The sequence below is a fragment of the Amblyomma mixtum genome, chromosome 8 (genome assembly GCF_055824585.1).
Source record: "Amblyomma mixtum isolate Tamu chromosome 8, ASM5582458v1, whole genome shotgun sequence".
Taxonomy (NCBI): Eukaryota; Metazoa; Arthropoda; class Arachnida; order Ixodida; family Ixodidae; genus Amblyomma; species Amblyomma mixtum.
This window is the reverse complement of record NC_143019.1, coordinates 27,597,068-27,621,085: the sequence shown is the minus strand read 5'-3', so window position 1 is coordinate 27,621,085 and position 24,018 is coordinate 27,597,068. Positions and strand designations below refer to the sequence as shown.

Genomic DNA, 24,018 nt, shown 5'->3' with positions numbered 1-24,018 from the left:
CAAGAACAAATTCCAGAGGGAACACTCAGTACACGTTTCTCAAAGGTAATTTTATATCACCATATGAAAAGACGTCTATCGCAGGTGCATTCAAAAGGCGATACTACGTGGAACAAAAAACGCTTAGCCGATCCTCCGTGGATGGCTTCAAACACCAGCCGCCTAACGTTCGTTATATCCGAAGTTGACACACTAAAGTTTGTTATATCCGGGTTGATGCACTTAGGTTCCTTATGTCCGTGGTCAACACGCTAACTTTGTTACATGCGAGGTCTAGACAGGAAAGTTCGGTATGTGCGGGGGCCATACTTGGGTGCTATGTCCAAGGCAACAACGCAAATTTCACTATATTTGAGGTGGCTTACTTATGTTCGGTAAATCCAAGGTTAACATTCGTTATATCCAAGGAGGCGTATTAAGGTTCGTTATATCCGAAGTTAACACAGGAAAGGCCGTTATACCCGATTTGGCATACAAGTGTTCGTTATATCCGAATTAGTATACTAAGTTTGTGTGGGTGATATAGTGAGTTCGTTCCTAGCCCGGTGGGCTATGTTCTTGAATATATTCATAATGTCGAAGTTGTTGCGAGGTTGTGAAATAGTTGAACCGAGATTCCCGAACTACACGAGGATATAGTGAACTGATACTAAGTTGGCACTTGTGAACCACGAATAGTAACTTCAGTGTGGCGATCATCCTTCTACTTTGTTTCCTGCCATGAGCGATGATGGTGAATAAGGCTGCGATAGGAACCAAACATAAAACTGTCACCTTTTCTTACAAGCATTGCCAGTTTCTTAACATGTTTTTTTTTTCTTTTTCAAATAATGATCTCCGCCTATAGAATCCTATTCCAGCTCAGGTCTGATGAGCATTATATGCAAGCAATCAAACATGTAAAGGAGCTGCCTTAAATTCATCAAGCAGGAAATCTACACTTCTAAAGGCTGATGTACAAGCTAAGCAGCATTGAGCTGCAGGAGAGTTCCCGAGTTGCCCAGCGCAGCATAGTACAACGGCATTTTCGATCCCGAACAAACTCCGACGTCTTAGTACGTTTACAAATGATTAAAAGACAGAAATACGGACCTCGTTGCACATTTTTGCGTATGTATGCTTGTGCTTGTCACTGTAGAGAGAAAAGAAGAGCTACAGGCACCGGTGAGATTCGAACTCACGATCTCCTGTTTATTAGACAGGCGCTTTAACCAACTAAGCCACGGCGCCGACAGACTGTCTGCAAAAGCGCCGTGCTCAGATTGTGAAATGAGGTAGCACAAAGTTGCGTCACTGCGTGCTTCCGGGATCGAATTATAGCTTCAGCGCACGGTTCCGGCACCGAAGGCGTGTCACTATTACGCAATACGCGCCGAAAGCCAGAGCGGACAAGCGGCTGATTCTCGATATTTTTCTTTGCCTTACGGCTTTGGCAAATAAAGCTAGAAAACGTAGCACGTTGAAATAAAATAAAAAACAAGACGCCTTGAAAGACGAGCACTTTCTTTTTTCAGGTGATGTATTCTCTAGCTGCTATCGTCTTCCAGCATTCCTAATTCGTATCATAAGTGCAGCATCTCTTCCCGTCTTATACGGTCGCACATTTGTGTTGCCACTGTATCATGTGAATAAGGCATACAGTATACATGCACAGCCAGATGAAGTAAGGATGACAACCCAATGGAAGGCACTCTAACATTTTACTCCTCACTCCCCAGACATTGTAATTTGGAGGTGATGACGACGTTGCGACCCTCCCGACCAGTAGAATTTTGTCACTGAGAAACACGGTTTCAAGACAGCCTAAATGCTACTGCGTTTATCACAAAACTTGTTTAATAATTTTACACTATGATCGTTCAGCCCTCCATGTTCTCCCGTTTATTAACGTCAGGTATTTTCGCTGGCTATTGTTTATTGGCTTAGATCCCATTCAGGCCTAAGCTTCTCGAAACCGCATTCATCGTGCGATAAATACAAGAGTGAGGCCACACGTTCGGAGTTCTTTACGTAAAAGAGTAAAAGGCGTTACAGGGCAAATTGTTGCATAGCTTTGAAATATGGAGTGCCGTTAATTAACGACAAGTGGCCAAACTTTTGACTTTATTACCCCTTCCATCGCGGCTGTGGTAGCGATTAACATCAACAGTGATCGTAAGAAGTGCTAGTCCAGGATCTGAATATTGCATATGCATTGCAGTTCTTAACCTGGCTAGTCTGGTTGCTGCTGAAGTGAAAGATGAAGGCTGATTTTAATACCCAAGCTGTCATCCAACCAATATGTGCGGTAAATTACCGTGTCATTAAAACTTCAGCCTCAATGACATGCGCAGATTTGACCTTGTAATCTTGTGGGTAGGTATTGCATACACGGGGCCGGGCGCCCCACCCCGGCCGCTAGTGCAGTGTGGCGCGCGCGCGATTAGTCCGAGACAGGACGCTACGTGCGCGCGGCTATGTACATAGAGTTTACTTCTTTTGTAAGTGATTGTGCGCATTGGCCGCTCGCGCGCACTTATTTTCGGACAATGCTTGGACATTAGCGCGCGAGCGGCGCGAACTTGATTACTTTTGTATTTTGTAAATAGTGTACAAAGCTCTCCCCTGTCCTTTCTTGCGGTCGCTCCCCTCTATACTTCTCCTCACTATCCTCTCCCTTTCCCTTTCATTCCCGCCGGCTGCAGCTCGGGTTCTTAAGATACGGGATAGCAGTTGCCGCGGCCGGCAACTCTCTTTTGCTTCACTTTTTTATTTTTAAATAAACCACTACCACCACCACCATTGTATACATAAAACAAAACTTCACGTGCAGTTACACAGCGCAGCACACTAAAGCACACCACACTTCAGCAGGAGGCCTTCTTCATACTCAGCCCTAGCCAGGCTACACTTCCAGTCAGCGCTGGGGCGTCATGAAAACCCCTGCGGTTGACGTAGTTGCAGGCACTATGGGTCAGCTGCCGGCAGTGAATCACTTTCTTCAACACCACGTTGTAAAGTTGCCTGCTCTGTGAGGAAGAGTCTTTTTCACAAACTTTATGCGCGCTTTCAGGATACTGCACTGGATTCGCAGCACAGCTTATGTGAATGTCACAGTCGCCTGAAGCCGCTGAGGCAGGTCCATCCTTGTACTAGGAAACACCATGGTTCAGCTAGCGCTCTCCATAACAGGGTCGCTTCTGAACCGTTGATCCCCAGGGCGCTTAGAGGCAATGGTAAACCCATAGCTAATACGGCACTCGCGCCCACCTATACCTCACTTGGTGTCCAGATGAATGCAGTCGGCCTCAAGAAATTCCGGCTGGCCAGCTTTTCCCGTGAGCTCCATCATGCCTGGCTGCGCCATCGCCGGTCCTGGAGGTCCAACACTTCCTTGAGCCTCTCCAGCAGCGCAGGCCTCTCCAAAGATGTCCGGAGCTTGCTGCGTGGCTGTTGTATGCTGTACATGCATGCTCATGCTGGCCGGCGTGCCCACTATACCGTCCCCATGTGCTGCCATAATGTCATATCCAGACGGTCCTGGTATGCCTTCTGCCACATCCCCTTCAGCAGAATCTGGTGGATTCCGGATGAAGGCACTGTAGTACTCACCCATTAGTTTTCCAAGCAAGGCACCACGTCCCATAGCGGGCACAGTCAGAGAGACCCTTGTCGATGCGTAACCTGAAGAACGCCACATCGACTGGCAGGTTGATGAGCTTCCATCGTCAGGGCTTGAAGAAGATCCATGTGAACGACCCGAGACATCTGATGAGGGTCCATCTTCTGCACCTGGGCGCCTGGCTTGCTTCGTCAACGCTCGAAGTAATGCTGAACGTCCGCAACCTACATGTGGCACCTTTTCCTCGGAGGTCATATTTAGCCGACCCGAGCGATCTGGTGAAGGTCCATCTTCTGCACCTGGGCGCCTGGCTTGCTTCGTCAACGCTCGAAGTAATGCTGAACGTCCGCAACCAACATGCGGCACCTCATCCTCGGAGGTCATTTTTAGCCGCCACAAGACCAGTGTGAATCGAAGCGTTCAATGCAGATATGCCTGCACCGAACACGATGACGGTCGTCTCGCGGTGCCCCAGCTGCAGGCGCGAGCTTTCGTCTCGCGCATGGCGTCACTTCGTCCCCGTCTAGCAGTCGGAGCTAGTGGTTTTGTCCGTGATGCGGAAAGACCGAACATCCAGTTAGCTCTTCGCAAAAATTTCAACTATTGCTGCATTTTTATTTCTTTCCTTTCTCAAGTTCCTAAAGACATCACGGCAGACGAAAATCTTAATCTCATGGATCCCCAATAAAGATTATCAAATGCAATGGATATAATGTCAGCCTTGAAGAAACCGTTTCATGCTCGAAATCAGTTTGTGTACAACCAAGCAATACATAAGGTATTCCGATATGTAGATAGAGAATGAACAGTTTCTTGGACAGTGACCAAACGTTAGCATTGTCTCGCGTGCTCTAAACTACAGCCCCTGAAAAAGGGGTGCTTTGTTCATTAACACCTCAAATTCAAGTCTCTCTTCTTCCATCTTCAGTTCTATAGTCGTAGTCAAATTTTACTGCAACTGGACTTGCAGAGAGATATTAGTGTTGCCTCAGTGCCCATTCAACTGGTATGTGCCGACGTGAGAATAGCTCATATGCACCTCCCTGAACGTCTCGCCGTGTTTCCACGCCTTTCAGTGAACCAGTAGGGCTGACTGCGCAAGAAAAAGTTTCGTGACTGCACCGGTAACTTTTTGGATCAACTAGAATTTACACTGGTAGGGCCGTCAGCGCATAACGGTCGGTCACTCGTAGTACGTCAATGGAGCTAAGTTAAAGCGAGCCTTGAATGATTCGCTTCAGAATACCCGCCTTCACCTACTCGAAAGTGAAACTTATCGAAACCCGCACTACCAAATTATTTTGCCAACATGCTGCTAGCCTTATTCCTCGCCTGAATACTCAATTGCTCTATGGGCCGATTTAGTCTAAAAGATTATCATTATCAGCAGAAGCAGCCTGACTATGCCCACCACATGACAGAGACATCTCCCAAAACCATCCAATTAACCTTGCCCTGTGCCAGCTGTGGTCATCTTAAACCCGCAAACTTTTTTAATCTCATCCGACCACCTAACTTTCTGCAGCTCCTTGCATCGCTTACCTTCCCTTGGTATCCACTCCGTTACGTTTAAAGACCATCGGTTATGTTGCCTTCGCATTACATGCCCTAATGTGTGCCGTTTTCGTTCCGCACAGAGATAATAACGCTAGGATAAAATTACGTTCTCTTGGACATTGACCATACTTTTCGTAGAAATAACTATCAAAAGCACGAGCATGTGCAAGAAGAGCCACTGTAATCAGTTCTCAACGATGCTTTCTTATCAAAGGGCACTTGTTTGACGGGTTCATGAGGGACCCCGGTGGACACGAGAATGCCTTCGAGAACTCCTTCAGGTGCATCAAAGGACCGTTGACTCGGTACCACGCATGAGGTCGGGAAATTGTGGCTCCTTCCGAGAACCTCGCGCGGTTCCGTGTGCCACCGAGTCCTGGGTCCCGGTTTTCACATAAGTTCCTAGCATACTCCACAAAGAACAGCTTCGTGACATCTAGATCCTCGCTTCCCTTGAACCGGTAAATTTTCCTCTTCGCCCCTACAAAGTACGCATACGCGTCCAGACTGCTACCAAGTGCCAGGGCGTTGAACAAGTCGTCCAGATCACGGGTCCGACTTCCATACGGTGGTGACAGCGAGGAAGCGTTGGCCGCCCTTCGCAATAAGGACGAGTGTTGGTCCCACAGGCAGTCGGCCGCGGTGTCGAAGTACCGCTGAGGGTTCCACGTCATGTTGTCCAGCGCCAGGTTGCCACTGACGAAGTACAAAGCCTTATAGATGGCATAGTAGATTCGTGGACCGATGCGGGCCAACTGGAGATGACGGACCGAGTCCTCTAAGGTTCTTTGCAGGTTGAAGACAGGAAGCGGAACTTCGAGCACCTTGTAAGGGTAGGCGAGATTCGCTGTTGTGCTGAGAAAGCCGCCCTTCCACTGGACCGCTGAAAGGTCGCTCGTGGCGTCCCTCTTGGACTGCACCGCCGATTGGAGGAAGGCGATGACTGATCCTGGATCGGTCACGTTCAGCTGTTCGTACGCGGCCGACAGGTGCTCGAAGGTCCATGTGTGCTCCATGAGCTCGGGATTGAGTACCTGCCGGGAGAGAAACACTATTTATTCTGTGCTGTATACAAGGTTATCTATAAGGCTCCTCCGGCGAGCAATCAAACCTCCCCTCCTCGGGAGTTTTCCGCTTATTTGGCATGAGCACAAATTTTTCATTTAAGGCATGCGACGATGGCCATTCTGGTGCCGTTTATCTTTGAGGAAGCTCGTATATGTTCAGCCGGATGCGTTGTTCGGCAAGTTGGTTCATATTGCTTTACAAAGATGGAATGCGCACATGAGACAATCACACGAAAGAAGACGGGACGGGCGCATATGTTCATCTTCCGTTTTTATAGATTTCTTGATTCCTAGCCGCTGCTGTTCAAGCCCCGCTTTCATAAGTGATGCTTGCAGCCATACCAAACCGGGGTTACTTGTACACTCGATGAGGAGAACGGTAGAAGACAATATGTGCCCACGGTAGAGAAATGTTTAGAGAAGGAAGCAAGAAAAAAGTTATTTTGGTTTGGGGCGTTTATAACTTAATAATATCTAAACTTGCTAAAACAGATAATTGGCCGATGTAAGGCTGGAGAATTTTCGGAACCTCTCTGGGAACGGGCTTTAAAGCCTGTTTTTGGTTCGTGTATAGGCGTTTTCCATCGCTCCTTTACCTGCCAAGACATTCCGCTGAGAAACTCGAGCAGGATTCTGGCAACGATGTTCGTCGAGGACGTGAAGAAGAGCGAGCTCGTCTTGAGGCAGACTTTGAGCTCGTCCTTCAGGTAGGAGACCATGTGGACCAGGTCGTCCGGCTTGACGAGCCTCTCCTTCCAGTCGCCGTGCAGTCGACGCATGGCCACAATCGGTTCGAACCGGTTCACGAACCTCAGGCATGCCTGGTGGGACAAGCAGGGCAAGCACTCAAGTTGTCTAGCTGATTTCACTTTTTTTTTTCTTTCCGAGGGGCCCAATGGCGAATGCACTGGTCGTTCTAAATGTGTTCCAATAATTAAAGGCATTCCAAGGGACAGCCGAAAATCCCTTATATGAACTAAGCAATCAGTTCTGACATAAAACTGGTGCAAACCTGTTGTACGAACTTATCAATTGCACCAGCACTGCACAGAAAATAATGAGAGGAAGGAACGCTGGCATATACAGATTGTTAGGTACTCTCTTGAGAAATGTTTGTTTATCGCCACAGCGAATACTTTTACACTTACCCACAACTATTTGCAGATTGCAATATATACGATTATTTACACCGTAAGCAGACAAGAACAAGCCTGTTTTTCGAAGTACGCGAATGAAGTGCTTAAATTGGTTCATGTAATAAACAGTCCAGACGGTCATTCGCATTTATGTTGATTTGCTGACGGCCTTGTCACACAGGCACTTTGAAATGAGTCGAGAGCCTTTCATGTTCTCAATTGCGATTGAACTAGAAGTAGTTGCACTTCTGCTGCAAGCCAAAATCGGTTGCCTTCGGCAGATTCCATTATCTCCCACCAAAGTGTTGTGGCGCCACCATCGCCGATAATAGTTTTACAGGCATGCAAGCAATCAGCTCACAAGTTTAACCTTAAGAAGTTAACAACGAAATGATTATTTCTTACTCGAATATTATTGACTCTTGAAATAAACTTCGTTTTCCTATGCAAGCTATAATAGCAGCCATGTGTTTTTGTAGTAGCGGCTGGCGTTTGTTTTCGTATCACTACCAAAAATTCTATTTAATTCCTCACAGAGCACACAAAAGACACGGACAGAATTGAAGCATGAAGAATTCAAGCATGTACAACCAACTAGCCCAGCAGCTCGTCTTGAATGATAGTCTGCTTGCTGAACGTGTTTAGCGGCCAAGTTTCGTAACTTTGAACCCATTTTACTGCTCTAATTTTATTCCTTGGAGCGTCGCTCCATACGCTCGGCATCCGAGAATGCACGCTGCCGCCGAGCGAAGGATTTCGAAATCTCGATTGACGTCCGCGCTGTTCCTCTAACTCGGTATGCTATTAATTCGATGGAAGTGGGAGCTGAATGCTAACAGCATTCAATTGTGCATTGAATCAATGGACCATCGGTTCGAAGGCCGCGTATATGAGCGCGTGACAGGGCTACTATACTGGACCCGTGAAGGGTGTTACAGAACGTGAAAAACATCAACCGTGAAGATGGGGCGCACGATTTCACAAGGGTTGCACACTCCAACATAAAATATAGTTTGTGAGAACTAAGGACCGGACGCATACTTTCATTCGTCATGGTTATATAATAAGGCTTAGCCCGTATCCTTGCTCGTTATCCGTTGAGGCGATAAGGCTGAGTTGCCAATGCCCTGGAATGGCCTACCCACCACCGCCGTTCAACACATTCGGATCAAGCTTCGAGCCGTTTCACATAACGAGATATCAAGTGCCGGCACTTGTAAAACGCGGTCACTGCATCCCCTGCAGTGTTATTGAAAACAGGGCGTTCAGTACTGCTACAGCTGTACATTCTTATGGCTATCCAGAAGTCAAGAAGTCCTCCATGAGAGCCTAACACATGACACAGGAACTGATAAGGTAACGCGCACCTCTAACCATTGTCCCTACGGCCAAAGCGGCATACCTGGTAGTCGTGTAAACTGGTCGGGTAGTGCCGGTGCAGAGCGTAAGCCAGGCTAGCGGGGACGTTCTTGTCGTCGGCTCCGGTCGCGAATGGCGACAGGAGCAGGAGCAGCCGGAATCCCAAGTAGTTGGCCATCCTGGACTTGGAGCCCCTGGCACTCAACAGCCGCGTCTGGTTCAGCCTCTCGAAGACCGCCGGGTCCGGTAGCAGCACCTCGGTCTCATTGAGCACGATGCTGCTTCCCCGAACACCCGGTGCCAGTTCGGCGAACACCTTGTCCCAGAAGAGCCACTCGCCCAGCTGGGGAAGCTCTTCCACGGATTTCCTTCGAGTTTAGGAGGGGAAAAAAGATCTCCATATTTCTTTCCTGATTGCGAAAGCGATAACGATTATCGCACCCTCCTCATGCAGTGAGGACAGAATGCTTTTGCACTGGTCCCGCTATTTGTGAAAGCGTCATGTCTGAGGATCTTACGACGAGATTGTCACGAGTGGCGATGAAAGTGCATGAGGTAATAATGGCGTCTACTTGTTGTTTGTCAGCACCACTGTGGCATGCCATGATGGGCAGTGAACAATATTACCACAGCTATATATGACAATTCCCATGAGGTTTTTTCTTTTTAACTTACCACCGACGCCATCAGTGTCGGTGAAACCTCCATTCTCGAAGTACGGATATAACACATCCCTTATTTCCCGTAAGGACTGTGTCCTGCAAGGACAACTCTTATAGTGTGGTGACTCACCTTCTACAACACAGGATTTGCTACAGCGGGCAATACCATTGTGAAAGACCGACCGGAAGTATTATTTTGCTTGAGTAGAAAGTATCCCATCCCCGCTGAATGTTTTCATACATATTTCAGTAATATCTAAGGGTTTCCGATGCATCTACGGAGGTTATCTTATACCCAGCAAGTTGCGAGCTTGCACATTCTTACATATTCGAAGGCTGAGCGTTAGGCGTTCCATGGTCATCGCCTCAATCATTATTTTGCGAAGGGGCTACTAAAGAATACAGCCGCGCCGATAACACGGACTCGGTACCGTGTCCGTTACTGGGGAAGTACCTCTAAAAGAGCGAGAACCTCGAACATACATATGTGCATGCACACGATTTTTAAAGGTGCACTGAAGAGGAATCTGAACCCGTCTTTTTGGCGCGGGAACTCGATCTGCACGTTACAAGAATTCTTAAAAACTGCACCAACGCATGGAGTGCCTTTCAGGCAGTCGCGTGGCGGCTTTGTTTTCACTTTTATTTTTTTTTTTTAGGTTTGCGTGAATAAATAGATCTAGACAGAGACTACATAGCTGCAAATTAGGTCCGCGGAAATAAAAATACGCGTGGACTCTTTGCTTTCGCCGATCACTACGTATTACTCCGCCGATCGCAGAGCGGCAAGCCGCCACGGGACTGGCTGAAAGGTTGATCGACTCCTCCCACTGTATATCGGGAATTCAAAAAAAGAGGCGGAAGCTGGACATTAATCAGATTTAAATTAGGGAAATCGGCCGCACAGGGCAATAATTCGAACTTTCTAAGAGCACTCAGAACGTGTAGATCGAGTTCCAGCTGTAAAAATACGAGTTCAGATTCCTCTTCAGTGCACCTTTAAGATATTGAGGCCTCCGTGTGTTTACTACCCGGTCAGCTAAAACCCTGTTACGGATGTAGAAGACCGGGACCGAGTTCTGTTTTGACTCTAAATTTTGCCTGTTTCTTTCTCGCATATTTTTACACTGGGAGCAATCATTTGCACGGAAATAAAGCAGCTACTAGCATGCGTCCTAAATACTGTACTTAGAACCAGCAGTTACCAGCTACTTATACGACCACAGGTGATCTCTAGAATATTTATTGTTAATAGCCGTAAACCAGGTGGAAGCTAGGCTTCATTCTATAGAGACGGCCGCGTCATGTCGGTAACTGTGTGAAGCTCTCTCTGGCGGACTCAGTATGTGCACTTTTTACGAGGGTTGAAAATGTGATACGTTTCTAAATGTGAAGACGAGTTTACGTCACAATTTGCAGTAGCAAAACTTAATCGACCGGAGAGGCCTGTGGTACGGCTTCAAGTGAAAAAGTGAACAGGCTTGTCTGGAGAGCAACACCGGTGCACTCTGAAGCAAGTCAGCGCAATTTAAAATTAAATCCTTCGCTGGATTCTAGATAGTCGTCAACTGCGCGTGCACGAGCAAAATACAGTAATGTTGTCCTCTCTGGTCCCGACGCTGGTACACACTTCATGCTTGCACTGCCCGCCGCAAGGGTCGCACAGGGACTGAAGTTGTTGCAGCTCAAGCGGCTGAACGAGCTAGCGCGAGCGATGTCGGGTGGCCCAGTGTTTTTGAATATGCACCGAGTCTCATGACCATATTGTCGGTTAACTTGTCTTTGCCGAGCGTGTTCGGCAGAACAGACGGCGCATTTCGTGCTAATATGCGAACTTTGTTTTATACACGAGTGAGCGCCCAATAGCACTATAGCTTGCCATCGCGACACGGGTAAATCCGAGACGATGGCTCAAGCGTGGCTATCAGCGACGTCATTGAAAGTGAAACGCAGCCAAGCCAAGCTCTCAGTACCTGTTCGTGCGTTTCCGAGATTGCAGAAACCTACTTGGCGCTTCGAGAAAGAAAGCTACATTTATGCAAATTTATACAAAAAAAGGGTGTGTGTGTGACGGATGGCCTAGTGGATTATGTGTCCGCCTCGGCTGCGGGATGTGAATGGTTCAACTACAACCGCCGTACAGGAAAGGGTATAAGCATTCCCCAGCCGGGCGCCCGGCTATACTAGGGGTGTGTGCTTGGAAGACGTTCCGAAAACCTCACTGCGCCCTATCAGGGCTTAACCCAGCTTCGAACAGTTGAGCCTACGATGGTGGTGTTTGTTATGACAGTGGTAACTTCTGTTTCTTCGTCGATTTGACCACATATGCGTACTAATTCAACCAGCTGTAACTCTGTGTTCCCAGAACTCCCTAGCAGTTACCTATAAAGAAAAAACACATGTGCAAAATAAATACCGGGTGTTTCACCTAAGACTTTCTGCAATTTTTAAAAATAAGCTATTTGAATTAGATGCGCGCTTTTTCTGGCATAGCAATGCCAGTGGTGTAGTGCATCATAATGCAGCTAAGACGTGCTAAATAGCAGGCTTGTTAACCAATATTTAATAGTTAACTTTTAAACTATTACCGTTGGGCTCCTTAATTATTGAGAGGCGTGTAGCCCACCGTAAGTAATGTCCATATCCGTTTTTAGAATTTCGAGAACGCGATTATCCTCGGCGCTGTGGCCCAACAAATTTTGACTATTTCGACGAGTTAGGTTCACTGGAGAGGTTGCTTTGCCTGCAAGCTTCTCAAACCGCATGTATTTTGGCGCGATGTAGGCGAAATTTGTTGGGCCACAGCGCCTAGGAAAATCGCGTTCTCGAAATTCTAAAAACGTATATGGACATTACTTTCGATGGGCTACATGCCTGTCAATAATTAAGGAGCCCAACGGTAATAGTTTAAAAGTTAACTATTAAATATTGGTTAACAAGCCTGCTAGTTAGCACGTCTTAGCTGCATTATGATGTACTACACCACTGACAATGCTATGCCAGAAAAAGCGCGCATCTAATTCAAATAGCTTATTTTTAAAAATTGCAGAAAGTCTTAGGTGAAACACCCGGTACATATGGAGAAGCCTGGACGTACGGCGCGCCATACCTGGTGCAGTTCTTCAGTTTCAGCCCCTTCGTGGCAACCGGCGCAGACTGCGCAAACACGGCGGCCAGTTGTACGTCTGTCTCAATAGGGTCGTACAGGGACTTCTCTCCGATGGCCTCCACCAGGATGTCGTAGGCCTGCGACACGTTCAGGGAGAAAGCCGGCGATTATCGGCGGGTAACACAACTATACAAACCTAGCATCTAGACAATTGGGCTTGTTGTAGTTTCGACTTAATCAAGCAGGGCTAACGCACACTGGGGTTAAGAAAATGAACAAGCTGTAGGCGACATCAAGGTAATTTTATTTCTAAACGCTTTACTTTGCAAAGTTCATGTGTAATATTCAGTAGACTAGAGGGGTGGCTCAGACGGAAAATAATATGACTAAAACAGCCTTCAGAGGTGCTATCGGTTTCAGCATCCTTTGGGCACAACAGATACCAAGTCATGTCATTTTTGGTTCTGCAAAAGCTTTTTGTATTCTTTTCGTACTATATGCGTACATACCTTTCACATTCCGATTTATATATTGGAGCTGCGTTCAAAAGTTAGAACCCCTTGTAACTTTACGCTCTGCATATGTTTTTCCTCATTGGCCGGTGCAATTGCGCGGCAAGCTTACGTGAAGTTTTGCAGCATTTTTTACGGGAATGTCCTGAAGACGGTAGAAAACCGGGCGCATTATTTTCTTCTAGTCGTAAGAATTATCCCACCGCGCAAAATTACGGACGAAGAAGAAAGAATGAAGTCTACACGATGCCGCTTGACTGCCTTGCGCTTTTTCGCTTTGCTGGGCAGTTTATAACCGATAGGTCTCATCTCTATTCATGCCGAATTCGATGCTGTAGACAGTACCTGTCGGACGAAGCCGTACTCCCTCCCTTCTTCGATGCCCTCGTTGAGCACGGGATCTGGGCCGGACAGGGCGAAGGTGACCATCATGCCAGATGCCGACGCCGGGTCCGAAGTCAGGGTCAGCCCAAACACAGGGTCCAAGTCGTACGCGGTCACCATGCGTCCAAGCGTCGTCGAGAGGGATACAGCGTCGGCGTCCACGTCGTGGTCGTACGGCCAGCCGGCAAGACCAACGGACTGGAGGCCCTCGCCGGCGAGCCTCGGGAAGAAGTCCTCCGGAGACGCCACACACGCCTGCGGGTTATTAGTCGGGGTGTTCCATAAAAGGTCAGTGGACAAAAAAATTACCGACGATTACGTTACTTCCTAATGCGAAATTTGAGCGCAGCAAATAAGCTGTGTCACCTTTTCGATAGATTGAGGCAAAGAAATCGAGCAACACATGTATGCGCTATCACAGAATTTTTTTTTATTTTTCACACGTATTCCTTTAACAAAGACACTAACAGTTCTTGACAGTCATGAAGGAAGCTTTGTGGTCGGAGAAATAGAGTGATATATGTTCAAATTGGTACACCAATGCTTGATTCTCAAAGACGAGATCTATACAAGTGCCTCGCGAGGTTGTCACAGCCGTGGGACGCGTTACGAGCGAGAGGAACGGGATGTTCTCCCGCATAAGTGTTAGGAAATTGCTGTTTGTCTTTATGTCAACATTAAAGTCCCCCACTACTAACATCGGTGTGGATCGATGGACGGTTAATGCGAGTTGCAGGAAGTGCACGACGTCTTTCGTGAGTGCGGTAGGGGCGAAGTAAGCAGCTACTACCAGCAAGCCGTTGGGCAACTTTGCGGCGCACAGTTCGCCAACTTCATGTGACGTGCCAAACATTTCGACTGGTATTGCAGAGAGACCTGTGCGCAAGTAGATAGCGACTCCCGCCGCTCTGTTGTGGTCTCTGCGAGCACCACAGCAGTATAGGAAATCTATGATTTCGAGAGGCTCTTCGGGATCCATCCAGGTTTCAGCAAAGCAAAGTACAGAGGAATGGCGCAGAATGTGGTCGTGGTGTACGTTCTTGGCATGTGCGGCAAGGGAGCGTACGTTAAGAATGTGGTTGTGAATGATGAATCAAGTGCTGCCAGCGAATGACGCGTCCATTGGCTGTCTGCGTGTGTTACTGATGTGTGGTTAACATGTTAAGCTTCGCCTGTAAGAGTGGAACGCGACAGCGTCTTGCAATGCGCGCCCGGGCGGCGGCAACCGCCACTGGGGTCCCATACTAGGGACCTCCACCTAGTGTTTGTAAGGATCGGTCCCTTACGGGCTGATCCAAACATACCTCCAGTTCATTCGAAATAAATGTTTTCACCACCACCACCACCTGCCAGGGAGTCCACAGAACGCCATCGCCAATTCGGCTTGCTGGACGGTAAATTTATTTTTTGAGGAAAGGAAATGTATCTCTCTCGCATATCTGGGTGGACACCTGCACCTCGTCGTAAGGGAAAGGGGGAAGATGGGAGTGAACGAAGACGCCATATTAGGTAGACGCGCCTTTGTTCATTCCAAACCATTCAGCTGGCATTACGGAGTGGCTAGCGTGCTCGTATCGCACTCCGGAGACCCTGGTTGGATTCCCCAACTCGACCAATTTCGTTCTCGGTTTTATTGATTTATGCGGTCTAACTAGAAAGGTTAATTAGGCTATTTCATATTTATATTATTGCATTTCTATCCATCGTGTTCTGTCATTAACCTGTCAATTGTTGGAACTGTCTAGGATGTTCCACACAACGTATATGAAACGAGCAACGTCTTACTGAGTGGGGAAGTGCGTGGTGGTGGAGGGAACGCGGCTTCGTATTTATCTGTTTTTTTCAGCAGCGTCTCCTTCCGCGGACGCTGTTGTCGCTGCGGCGCGCGTCTTTCTTTTCTTCTGACCTCTTCATTCTCCTCTATATTAATTAGGCTAATTGATTAATTAAGCAATTAACTAAACTCAGTCCAACTTAGTTGCAGCATCACTATACGATCCCTTTGATTGGTTGCATGGTTACTAGCCAAAGTACAATTGGCCCCATTTGAAATTCGCGCACTGTGACGTCACGAGCATTTCGACCAATTGAAAAGCGTGACATTGGGGGCGGAGCTGGTTACGAGGCCGACGCCGACGCCGACGACGACGCGAAACCCAGGAACGGACGCCAAAGAGCTGCGCTCTAAAAAAAGTTATGTGAAAGTTATGTGAATGTAATATAAATTATATTGTCGTTTCTACCGCCTCTGTAGTAGGGAAAGTGTTGTATATTGTGCAGTTTATTACACATTTTTATGGTGGAAAGGGAGCTGCTTGGGGTGTCCGTAATTTCGTGTCTTACGTCTCGATTCAAAAGTGCTGTGCTCTCCAGCTTCGGCACATGAACGTCGTCAAGGTGGCGCAGGGTTACAAAACCACGTGACTCGGTGGGTGCTCGCCCTATCAACTGTAGCCACGTAAACGCTTGTGAGGTTAAGAACGGGCGCACTCGCCAAAGCTGCGGCGCACCTTAATCACTGTTCACTGCTGACAAGCCGAACTCAAAGTGAACCGGAAATTTGTCCGAGACAAGGAGTCTTCGAATCAACTAGAGAAATTGGTACTTGTAAAGCGGCAGTTCAAATTAAGCGAGCTTCAAATAACAAGAGTCCGACAAAGTTGTTACCCTGACATTCACAAAGCAGTTTCATTCATAAGGTAGAAGGCCGAGCAGGAAGCTCAACATTTACGATGGGCATGACAACACTGAATGTCTGTGTGGTATTCCTGCCTTGTAGTACAGGCACAGGAGGGTTGCAGCACATTAAACTGACTAGAAAGAAAGTTTGGTGAAAAACAATTTCACGTCCTTCTGTAAGGAACTCGAAACAAGTATGTGACTAACCTCCAGTGCCTAACTGTACCAAAAGGGCTCTGTCGAGAACAACCACGCCTTTCCTTCTCCTCATAAAATTCTTCATTCCTTGATTTCCTCTTAACATTCTAAACCCGAACGCTAACGCAGGAGATACCAAAGAATAATAATGTACCTGCAGAAGGAGCCTTAGCTTGTCAAAGAGCTTATTTTTGGACTCGCGGCCAAGGACGTTGAAGACGTCCAAAGTGAAGACGTCCAGAAAGTCCAGGTCTACAGACACTACTGCGTGGCCGCGAGGCAGCGGTCGCTCGTGCGTCCAGCGGTTGCAGACATAGGCGTAGAAGTCGTCGCAAGGATTAACGGTCAAGTCCAGAGATGACCTGCAAGTCGAACAGTGGCGTGATGGCTTGAAGGACAGTAACTCGCGAACAGGCAGTGTTCTGTGTAGCAGCACTCCTTCTATAAGTTTCAGAGAAACATCGCGGACGCCGTTTAGTAGCTGGAAGGAAGTAGGTTCAAAACATGAGGTGATTAAAAGCAGACAAAAATGTGTTAAATTGCCGTCTAAGGTTCATGGCTAATCGCATACCTGCTCGAAGTCATGTCCGTGACGATCGCGATTCCTGCTTTTACCGCCCCGATTTCATTTAAACGACGAGAACGCTGTAAGATCACAGAGCGGCTCGCTTGCCCTTGCAGACGCTGTGTTAACTTGGAAGGCGCACACAGGACGCACGAAAGTGCGTACTTTATGGCGGCCCCTTCCGCCAGACACGCCTCTGTCCAGCAGACAGAGTCGTCCCACTGCAACGTGTGCCGTCGTTGTGGTGACGGCGTCGAAGAATCGGCCCGCGGAAACTGCGTGGTTGTCCCGTCGACGAAAGGGAAGAGGCGCGGGAAGGAGGCGCTGCTGCTGGTGTTGACCCGTCTGGAACGTGCACGGAGAGTCAAACTGAGTAAGGGAAATGCCGTAGCATTAGAGCGCTTAACTGACACCGAAGAGAAATTGATATTGGTCTGTGCCGACAGATTACCCCGTTCGAACTACAAAAAGCCTGCTTGCTTAAAATGGTGCTGTCATAAACTAGAAAAAGTAAAAAATATATATAGACGATTACTGCGATTGCTGCGGCAGAGTGTGCGTTCGAATTTGCGTTCCCCACAGACGGAGCAGCCGCTCCAGTCCAGTGGTCACAGTGTGGCATACCGTACCCCCTCTCCACTCTACACCACCCGCCATTGTCGCCTTCCATACTCTGTTCTCTCTTATTTCCCTCATCTCTGAATGTTGAAAGGAGATTCCTTCCTTCCCTTCGCCGCCTCCTGCCGGAGGCTCCAGACGCGAGGACGGAAGAATAGACAGATGCTTCCAACGTGGGAGCTATAATGCTAACGCATTATAGTAAAACATTCCCTGGATGCTTACCCACAGGGTATTGCGAACGACAGCGACAGCTGAGGTAGTGCGAAATGTTGATGACACTCTGAGTGTTTAGTAGCTCTGGGTAAGGTTTTAGGGTGTGGCGCTGTGGGTGTAAGGCAGTAGCGATTTATTTGCTTGAGGTGATTTTAGCATCTATTATGTTAGTCAGGAACAAGATTTTTTCTGCCATATAGCAGACGCAATCAATAATATTTCGTGAAGCAGAGAGTGAGGTAGCATATCGACCACCATTTTTATGAGAGTCGAGTTCGCCACCAGTAATGTGAATTTTTTTTCACCATTCCTTGCGTACTGAACATTCTCGACACTGAATTTCAATCGACGATCTTTCGAGTGTTCACCTGACAATTCCTTGCACTTCGATTCTGCTATATGACATAGAACGAAATTTTGAACATCCTTGAAAAAAGATTACCTGCTAGTATTTTAAGCTTAAAATGTAACGAAGTAGTTTAGCTGAAGTGTGAAGATACTGTTGGGTGAAAAAATTACGAGGAACTTCAGCGGCTAAAGTGCTGAAAGGCGAAAGCTTGAGTGCTGCATTCTGCTACACGATTGTTCACTTCACATTTTGTTGGTACATTAATTAACTGCCAATTAATGACGCTTAAGCTTCGCCTTTAGGAGTGGAACGCGACAGCGTGTTGTAGCGCTGCCACGGAGTCCATTGAACGCCACCACCCGTTCGGCGCGATGCCTTGCCCTTTGAACGCAACGCTTTTTAAGGAAAGGAAATGGCGCAGTAATTCTCTGTCGTCTCGGTGGACACCTGAGCCGCACTGTACAGGAAGGGAGGAAGTGGAGTGAAAGAAGAAAGAGGGGCCGTAATGAAGAAAATGAAAATTGTATTTGAGGAAAGGAATTTACGCATTTACTGTCTCGCATATCTCAGTAGACACTAGTCGAAAATTGTATTTGACGAAAGTTGCGCAGTAACTGTCTCACATATTTCGGTGGACACCCGTCAAAATTCGCGCGTGGTGACATCACGACAATTTGGACCAATCTGAAACGTGGACAAATACGCCTTGCTCGTCAGTAAATTGGTTTTTGAGGAAAGGAAATGTATCTGTCTCTCATATCTCGGTGCACACCTGAACCTCGCCTTAACGGGAAGGGAGGAAGATGGGAGTGAACGAAGACACCGTGTTCAGTAGACGCACCTTTGTTCATTCCAAACCATTGAGCTGGCATGGCGAAGTGGTAGCGTGCTCGACTCGCACTCCGGAGACCGGGGTTCGATTCCCAAGCCCGGCCAATTTCTTACTCGGTTTTATTTATTTATCTGGTCTGACTAGAAAGGTTAATTCTACTAATTGGTTAAGTAAGCAATTAACTAAACTCAAACTTACTTGGAGCATCACTATAGGATCCCTTTAATTGGTTGCATGGTTAGTGCCCAAAGTACAATTGGCCCCGTTTGAAATTCGCGCACTGTGACGTTACGACCGTTTCGACCAACTGAAAAGCGTGACATTTTCTGTCGACAGCTCCTGCTTACAACGATGAGGCATTAAAGGCTTCCGCCTTAAAATATTTTTCTTCGATGCAAACAAAAAAATTACGAGGAACTTTAGCGGCTAAAGTGGTGAAAGGCGAAAGCCTGAGTACTGCATTCTGCTACGCGATTATTCACTGTACATTTTGTTGGTGCATTACCTAACTGCCAATTAATGACGCTTAAGCTTCGAATTTAGGAGTGGAACGCGACAGCGTGTTGTAGCGCTGCCACGGAGTCCAAGGAACGCCGCCACCCGTTCGGCGCGATGCGTTGCCCTTTGAACGCAACGTTTTTTGAGGAAAGGAAATGAGGCTGTAATTCTCTGTCATCTCGGTGGACACCTGAGCCGCACCGTACAGGAAGGGAGGAAGTGTGAGTGAAAGAAGAAAGAGGGCCGTAATGAAGAAAATGAAAATTGTATTTGAGGAAAGGAAGTTGAGCACTAACTGCCTCACATATTTCGGCGGACACCCGCCAAAATTCGCGCGTGGTGATGTCACGACAATTTGGACCAATCTGAAACGCGGACAAATACGCCTTTGTCGTCGGTAAATTGGTTTTATTTATTTATCTGGTCTGACTAGAAAGGTTAATTAGACTAATTCGTTAAGTAAGCAATTAACTAAACTCAAACTTACTTGGAGCATCACTATACGATCCCTTTAATCGGTTGCATGGTCAGTAGCCAAAGTACAATTGACCCCGTTTAAAATTCGCGCACTGTGACGTCACGACCGTTTCGACCAATTGAAAAGCGTGACATTTCTGTCGACAGCTCCTGCTTACAACAATGAGGCATTAAAGGCTTCCGCCTTAAAAGTGGTGCTGAGTGGATGAAAAAACTGACCATAATCGAAAAATACCATACTCGAAACTTCATACGTCAAACGTCCTAAACATTCAGGACGGCATGGAATTTTGGTTTGGCGTTCGGAATCTTACGTCTCGCATGCTCTTCTACCAGAGGAGAGGGGAAATTTGCCACAAATGACCATTTAACTTTCGGAACTGAAGGTGCCAACATGAAGGGTTAGAGCCACAGCAAAGGTAAGGAATACTGTGTGCCGTATCACCTGCCTAGTTGCCTTGTAAATATGATCATCGCAAACCAATGTAGCGCACCTTGCACGGCTCAGCCTTGTCGTGTCCTGCTTGCCATCCGTGGAGGGTTTCGCAGCCTCGCCGTACTTGACGAGGCTCCTGGACCCCGCTAGAAGCTCGTTCGGCTCGTCCGCCTTCACCGTGGGCTTTGCCGGGTGATCGCCGTCTTCGTGCGCCGAGGCCCCACCGCGCTGCGCCGAGAACAGCGACTGTGTCCCGGTGACCAAGAAGAGCGCCAGCACTGCGAAGCAGGCAAGCGCCATGAGCGTGCCCGCCACGACGAAGTAGCCCTTCCAAGCGGGAATATCCTCCTTGTATCTTGGCGAGCGATGTTTTGTTCGCCGCTCTGAAGCGTAAGTTTCCGTAAGCACCTGCGAGAGCAGATTGGACGAAGAAAAGTGTCTTATTCTTTCTGTTCAGTTCACTGAGCCTGATGAGCTTTGGCACTGTGGTCAGTTCAGTGTTACACGAGATACCACACTGATGGGCGATGGGGTCATAATTTCATTGATAAACCCCACCATCAGGGTGTTTAACAACGCACAGATGCGGCCTTCTGTAAGAGAAAAAACATAAAGACCTTCTTAATCACATTCTTAAAGAATAAAATGCGATAGAATTTATGTTGCTTTCTGCATTGTCTAAAATGAGTGTGTAATGTTATGTACCCGCATGTTGTTCAGAGGAGATGTGTACCGTACCGTACCGTACTCCATACGCAGTGACCATCTGGTGGACGCAGCAGCAGTCTCAGTATCCCGTTAACGATATTTGAAAAAGCTCAGCTATCAGGCGATCGGCAAATGACCGCTAAGGTACCTCACTGATGGAGGCCGTCGACATCGGGATGCCGGAAGCGTATCCCGTGCTCTTGGTGCCACCACTACTGTAGCTGGTCGCGTCACCGCGCGATGGGCGAGAGCCCGTGATCGTGGTCGTGTTCCCGCGAGAGGAGCTGGGGTCTTGCGTTCCATCCGACCAGGACGGGAACGACCGCTGCTGATGACGGTCGCATGTTCTCCAGTAGTATGTCCGGGGCACAGGAACCGGCGAACGAGACCGCGGTGACGGCGGCGGCTGTGACCAACGCAGAAGACAGCGATGTACATTTTACTGAAGAGTAGACGTAAGGCCATGGTGACGAGGTGTCATACTGAACGAGAACGACCAGGACTAAGAAGAACACAAGACTTGTTTCCTTTCTAGTCATCGTCTTTCGCTCTAGTTGATTCCGGATGACATTTTACTGAATTTGCAAACACCACCGAGAACGCTGTGCAGAAGGTCTACTGATTTTGAGCTCACTTGTATGTAGGGCAGCGGTATGGCCGCCAGAGGGGGCCCGTCGTCCTCGTCGAAGGGGTTGGCGTAGGCCGCGTACACCGCTCTACCGGCTGGTGGTGTCTTCGCATCCTTACGGTGCACGACGGCGCCGTGGTTTGGCATCATCTGGTTCGAGCAGCACACCGGCAGCGACTGGGAGCGCGAGAAGAGCGGTCGCTGAGGATGGAATCCCGGAAACATGGCCCTGCGTAGCCCGAGAGCAGCTTTGAGTCAACGGTTATGGATCGCTCGTTGAGGCACGTGCACTTTCTTGCGCGTGGAGAAGATGACTGGGGCAACTTCATCGTTCTTGTCTGGCGGGGGCTACAAAAGCTTTCGTCTAACAGACCGGTTTTAATAGTTTTTAGGAGAGAAATTATTATATATGATCAGTGATCAACATACAGCATTCAAAATTTCATCCAAATTACCGCGACAAAATCTAAGACCCTGGTGTGGCTTCCTGGCATGGTTTCCAGATCACTCCGGCAGTGAGGGAAACGAAATAGCCACTAAGGCTTTGTCGAGTTTTTTTTTTTTTTTTGACAAAAAAAAACGTTGTGGAGTGCGTAAATCACCTAGACCTGTAGAAATGAAATAAATATGGCCGTTACTGTGCCGCGCCTGGGTTTCGAACCCGCGGCTTCGTGAACAGGTAAGCTTTGTTGGCCACTGCACGAGAGCAATTGGTATCGGCACATGTTTTATTTGCTTTGTAGCTTTATTTCTCAAAACAAAGTACCAACTTAAAGAATTGAAAAGCTGACCGGATTTGCAGACAACTGGTCTCACTTTCTATGGTTCAAGTTTGTCACTTTCTCCAGCGCGTTAATCGACTCAGATACATATGACTGAGTTTTCAGAACGTCCATGATTTGAAGGACAGAATCAACGAAATATTAACGAATATTTCTGACATGAATATCAGCATGTCGAACAGCCATTCACCGTTTTTACATGCTATGTAAACCCAATGGAATCAGCATATCTTACGTATGGCACATCATCATCATTCTCGACTGCGAAAAATCGAATTCCAAGGGGATCTAACATGTCAGCGCACAGGCAGATTTCGAGAAACTGGTTTAAGCCTGTACGCCTTCAGGCATGCCCAATGTTACTTTAGGCATGACGTCATTTCCTATTTGTTTTGCGTTGCTTCCTCAGCAGTGTTTGCGTACGTTGGAGGTGATGGTAGGCCACATGAGCGCTGGTGTGTTTCAGTGTTTTTCAGGGAAGACTTTAATTTTCAAAAATAGGTTTCTTGAGGTAAAAATATGGCTGTTGCGTTATAGTATTGCCAAGGTTGATGGACATTTGAAAGTCGGTTAATCATCTTAATTAGTAGACGTTACTAATTTCCAATAATTAACTTTCTAACTATTATAGAGGCGCCTTGTGTCAGTTAAGAGATTTGTAGCCGGTCGTCAGCAATAGCTATACCGTTTTTAGAATTTCGAAAACATGACTACCCTCGACGCTGTGGCTCGCCAAAGTTGGATATTTCGACCTAATACTGAACTGCAGTGGTTGCTTTGCCGGCATGCTATCCGAATGCTCATGTATTTTGGCCCTATGTGGCCAAAATTTATTGGCCTACAGCGTCGAGGATAATCGCATTTTCGAAATTCTAAAAACTGATAGAGAGGTTACTAACCACTGGCAACAAATCTCTATCTGCAACCAGGTGCCTAACCGTAATAGTTGAAAGTTAATTATTGGACATTACTTAATCAACTTAGTAGTTAAGATAATAGACCGGTTTTCTGGTGTCCGCCAACTTTGGCAATACTATGCCGCAAAAGCCATATTTTTACCTCAATACCCTATTTTAAAATATTACTTAACGTCTTCCCTCAAACACCTGGTGTGTATGGCCTTCAATGTAAACGTCGCTACAATTGTGGTTTTACCATGGACATTGACGAAGACCTCGGCTGGATGCTTACTTGCGGGCACGCGTAGTGCTTGAACGAAGAAGAAGAAGAAGACCGTGGCCACGACAGTCGTCGCTTCGCAGTCCGTCTCCAGGAAATCAAGCCGCACCTCGACGAACCAACCTGGTGCGGCCGCACTTGGTGCGGACAAGGCCGCGGGCGTTCTCAAGGAGTGTCCTGAGGTGACGTTCGGCGAAGGTCGGCCCAAGGTCACAACTTTGGTCCTCGGCGCTGCACCGACGGTGGCTGCTTTTCTGTGCCACCTATTCAGCGTCGGCCAACGGGGCACGCCGTGGACCATTGGTGGCGACCACCACCGCAGAGGTTCGCCTACACCGGCGTGGCGTTTAGGAAGGAGATGGCCACCCACGCCGGGGGGACGGCACCTACAGCCACTGCGCCAGGCACATCACTCTAATGGATGGGGTACGCAGGTACGGGCTTTGCTTGCTTTTAAGGTCAATGA

General features: G+C 47.7%; 1 non-coding gene across 1 annotated transcript; it reads right to left on the bottom strand.

Moving 5' to 3' along the window:
- Positions 1-1,156: 1,156 nt before the first annotated feature.
- On the bottom strand, positions 1,157-1,230 carry TRNAI-AAU (transfer RNA isoleucine (anticodon AAU)). The gene has a single exon. It is a non-coding gene; the product is annotated as a tRNA-Ile (tRNA).
- Positions 1,231-24,018: the final 22,788 nt, after the last annotated feature.